At 38.8% G+C, this 4,275-nt stretch overlaps 1 long non-coding RNA gene across 1 annotated transcript; it reads right to left on the bottom strand.

Annotated features, from left to right (window-relative positions):
* Positions 1 to 594: 594 nt before the first annotated feature.
* Positions 595 to 1,694, bottom strand: LOC112846131 (uncharacterized). The gene is made up of 3 exons (XR_003218972.1): positions 1,283 to 1,694; positions 1,116 to 1,202; positions 595 to 790 (listed from the first exon to the last, which is right to left on the bottom strand). It is a non-coding gene; the product is annotated as an uncharacterized LOC112846131 (long non-coding RNA).
* Between the last annotated feature and the right edge of the window lie 2,581 nt (positions 1,695 to 4,275).

Genomic DNA, 4,275 nt, shown 5'->3' with positions numbered 1-4,275 from the left:
CTGCATCAGAATCTTCACTTTCACCTACAATTGGCAGACCATCCCATGGTAATGTGTCATTCAGTTCCAAATATCCACTTATGGAAGCTCCATCATTAATTACAAAGTGGTTTGATGGTTCTGAATTTATGTTTTCCACCAACAGATCATCAGCGGCCTGATTTTGTTCATTGTCAGTGAGATCTACCACAGAGGGCTGGGTTATTGCATGATCGGCCTCTACGTCTTGGGGCTGCTGTTGTGTTTTCTTTCTGGTACACAGATAAAGTCGCAGAATTTTGACCTTACTTTGCTTATACAACTCATCAACTGTACTGGAAGCATCCACATGCATCTGTGAGCTCTCAATATGAGTTGAATAGTGTGAAAGACTTTTTTTTTTTGAGATGCCATTGGGGAAAAAAAGATTTTCAGCCATAAGTTTGATATTTGACACTGTTTCATTTTTATCTACAGATAAATGCCTTGTTCCACCACCACTTACAGACTTCACCTGTTTGAACCCACCCTTCTCTTCATCAAAATCCATCCAGCCAAGCTCAATTCGTCTCACTGTTTGTTTTGCATTTGTATTTTCTGCCCACTGAGACAATCTCTTTTTAGGAGGCATTCCCTCAGCTCCTGTCAGTCTTTGTCGTAGCCTTGAGAGTATAGATTCTTTCCTGGATGGTGACGTCCGTGACAGTGTTGCTTGTCTGCAGAAGGCCACAGTGGAGACTCTATCGCCAACTTTGGGGATGTACTTTGCCAGGTCACTGTCTGTCATTAAGGGAATGACAGTTTCATCAATCTGAAAAATATAAACAACAAATTAATAAAATTGTCAATATTAAAAAAACAATGAATACATACAACTGCATATTTTAGAGTTGTTTTTTGCTATCTACTTTTGATAACAGATAGTTTTGGTAATGTGGTACACATTTGTCCAACATAAGATGAACAAGAATTACTTTTTAAATTACTCTTTAAACATATTATGTCATTGATTAAACAAAAATATGAAATACAATAAAAAAAATTAGAATGTGCATAGTAAATTGTGGATTGCGGCTCTCCGTTCAAAAACAAACACACAGACACACACACACAAAGCAACAGCTGCAGTGGCTTACATTCTCATCTTCAAGTTTCTTGATCACATTTTCTTCAACTTTGCGCTCTGTTAAAAATTCTCGCAGCCGAGTATCCATAGCTGACCTCTAAACCATATGAAAATGAAATTAGTATTTTTACACTCAGTTATAAATTTTATGTAGCAGATTTAAACATGATAGCCTACCTATAAAATCACTTTATCTATGGCAAATCAGAATTTGATAATGATTGTTTTATTACTTAGATATTATCTATGGTAATGAGGAATGGAGCGATTGTCTACTTGGAGTTTAAGTAGTTCAGTATGAGCAATGACAACCAGCATCAATACAAAATCATTCCGATCACTGTATGCTTTATTAGTTCCCTTGGCAACGTGATACCCGCACTGAGCTACTGTAACTGCAAGGGTTCATCCTGTGATGCATTGAAAGCTACGGCTCATTTAGCATGTATTACCTTAACAAGTGTGACTCACATGATGCTACTTTCAAAGGAGATGTTCAGCGAAAAAAAGAGGCAATTTTAAGATGCTTTCCATCTAAAACTGTTATTATTGTCCAGACCAGATTAGTTGCACCAGCTAGCATGGTGATGTGGCCAGGGCAAAAGAGAGACACCTTCGTGACACAGAGAACTAAGGTTTTATGTTGAACATACCTCATTTATTAGTGGCCTTCAGCCTTGCTCTACTTTGAAAGTGTGCTGCGGGCTGCCGCACGTCCTACAGTTAAAAATGAGTTTACGGCTACATATTAGCACAACAAAACAACGTGTAGTAACAACATGAGGATACAACGTTTGAAACGTCAGATACCATTTAGAACATAGTAACAAAGATAGGTCTGAATAAATAACTGCCAAAATGCGGGATAACAATATAAAATAAATAAAAAATATAATACACTCACCTTAGGACATCAGCAACAGCAAGGACTCCGTACTATGGCTGACGCAGGTTCTAGTGAATGTGCCCTGGGATGATATATATATATATCATCAAGTGTTTCGTGGCCACAAATAAGTATTTCGTGGGCACGTTATACCTATTTCGTGGCCTCGAAATAGTATTTCGTGCCCACAAATAAGTATTTCGTGGGCATGTTATACCTATTTCGTGGCCTCGAAATAGTATTTCGTGGCCACAATTTATTTATTTTTTGGACCATGTCATCAGAGGGGCTCCGTACTTTTTTGTTGTTGTTGTTGTGCTAAGCTAAAAGGCAGAATGCTACAGGCATGGCCCTAAAGAATGTAGCCTGATGGGCAGTGTAGTCCGTGCTGCAGGGAGAATGGACTACCATACACGTTATGTGTCTGTGAGCGAGGGAGGGAGAGAAAGGAAAAGTCCGAGCTGTCACGGAGCAAAAACGGGAGCTGGAAGCATGTAAATATAATAATAACCACAGCAGCCAAGAAGAGTGCCTGACGAGCCCAGCTGTAAGTAAGCTATTAAGACTCAACTGTACACTGTGTTCGTGTTTTCCTCCGGAAAAAATAAGTTCCGTTGGAGCAGCCTTTCAACGCCTCTCTCTGTCTCCCGCAAGCAAAGTTGACCCAGACAACAAAGTAAAGCTAGTTTTCGGCTACCAGCCCGACACGGAACCCACCGTATTAGCCAGAGGTCCCTTTACTACGGTTCGGAGCCGCGGACCTTCAGTAACAGTAATAAATCACAGCAATAGTACATTCACGTAGTTGTAAACAGCATGATAATATATTAAGTAATCCAAAGTATTCAGAATACGTTACTCTCATTGAGTAACGTAACGGAATACGTTACAGAATACATTTTGGGGCATGTATTCAGTATTCTGTAATGGAATACATTTTAAAAGTAACCTTCCCAACACTGCTTCCTGGCTTGTGTAGCCACAAGGTAACAAAAGCTCAACACTGCGCCTAGCATCCTGGAGCACTTCTGTTGTCTTTTGGAGTTTTTACGTGTTTTGGAGACTGTTCCTGTGCTACTGCGAGTGTAACTACCGCCCCTCTTCCCAGCGCAAAGCACAAGGCTCGCGTGCGGAGTGAACCGTAAAAAAAGTGCAAGAGAGTGGGTGAGAGAAAGAAGAAATCCCCACGGCTCGCGATAAGGAGATTAAAATGCACTTACCTAGCATATTTTGGTTCCTGCAACTGGTTCGTCGGGTTATTGTCTCCCCAGAAACACTTCACTTGTGCTTTCGGAAATCTGTTTTTTCCTATTTCCATTTTTTCTATTTGTTTTCGTTTTTCCTATTTCCATTGTGATTTGTGTGCTTTTGCAGCATTTGACTTATTGCTGGTGGGGTTTTTTTGTTTGTTTTTTAAAGTTGCAGTCCGTTTGGTGTCTCGGGGCCACCATCGATAACTTATTGCCATAATCAAAGTATGAAAGGACAATGTTTACAATGGTCATGGTGCAGAGGTGTGGGACACTTTGTACCCTTCCTTGAACACAAAAATGAGTTCACTGCACTCAGATTGTCTCAGCAGTGACTTTTTGCGTGGCTCACAATTATTATTTTTTGTATGTGTAGGGTTGTCAGGAAGACCGTCACAGGTTACCTGCCCGAAACTGGAAGTGACGTCATTTTCGCGAAAATGTAGTTTTTTACCATCAGGGCCTCATGAGCCTATACTGGTGTTTTTAAAAGTTATGTTTGACTTTATGACTTTCTGTGTTGTTTCTGGGATGCTTAGGACTCATATTGCACTGCTGGAAATAGTTTATTTTGATGCACAATTTGCATTAAAATATTTATTTTCGTTTTTCCTGCAGTTTATAAAAATTGGTGTATTTCAAAAATAAAACTATGAAGACACTCAAAATAAATTTCTTGTGGTGGAAAACTATTTTGTGCAACTTTTTTGTATTTACAGTTTTGAGGGATAAGCCTCTTAAATTTCTCTAACTAGAAATATATATTTAAAAAACAAATGATTTTCAATTTTTTTGTAGTTTATTGCACTTTTTTTGCAATTTATGTAATTACTATGCACTTAATGCATACATATTATTAAAATTTGGGCTATAATGGTTGTATTGATGTATAGCAACTTGAAATGCTCCCAAAAATGGCACCACAGCATGTAAAAATATAATATAAGCTCTGGCGGACTTGGTTCTATGGTAGGTCTTAAAGGGTTAAGTAAGAAAAGGTTTCCCCCAAATCTTGGACATGGAGAACTGTCAAT

The sequence above is a fragment of the Oreochromis niloticus genome, linkage group LG3 (assembly GCF_001858045.2).
Source record: "Oreochromis niloticus isolate F11D_XX linkage group LG3, O_niloticus_UMD_NMBU, whole genome shotgun sequence".
Lineage (NCBI taxonomy): Eukaryota > Metazoa > Chordata > Actinopteri > Cichliformes > Cichlidae > Oreochromis > Oreochromis niloticus.
This window is presented reverse-complemented; position numbering and strand designations above follow the sequence as displayed.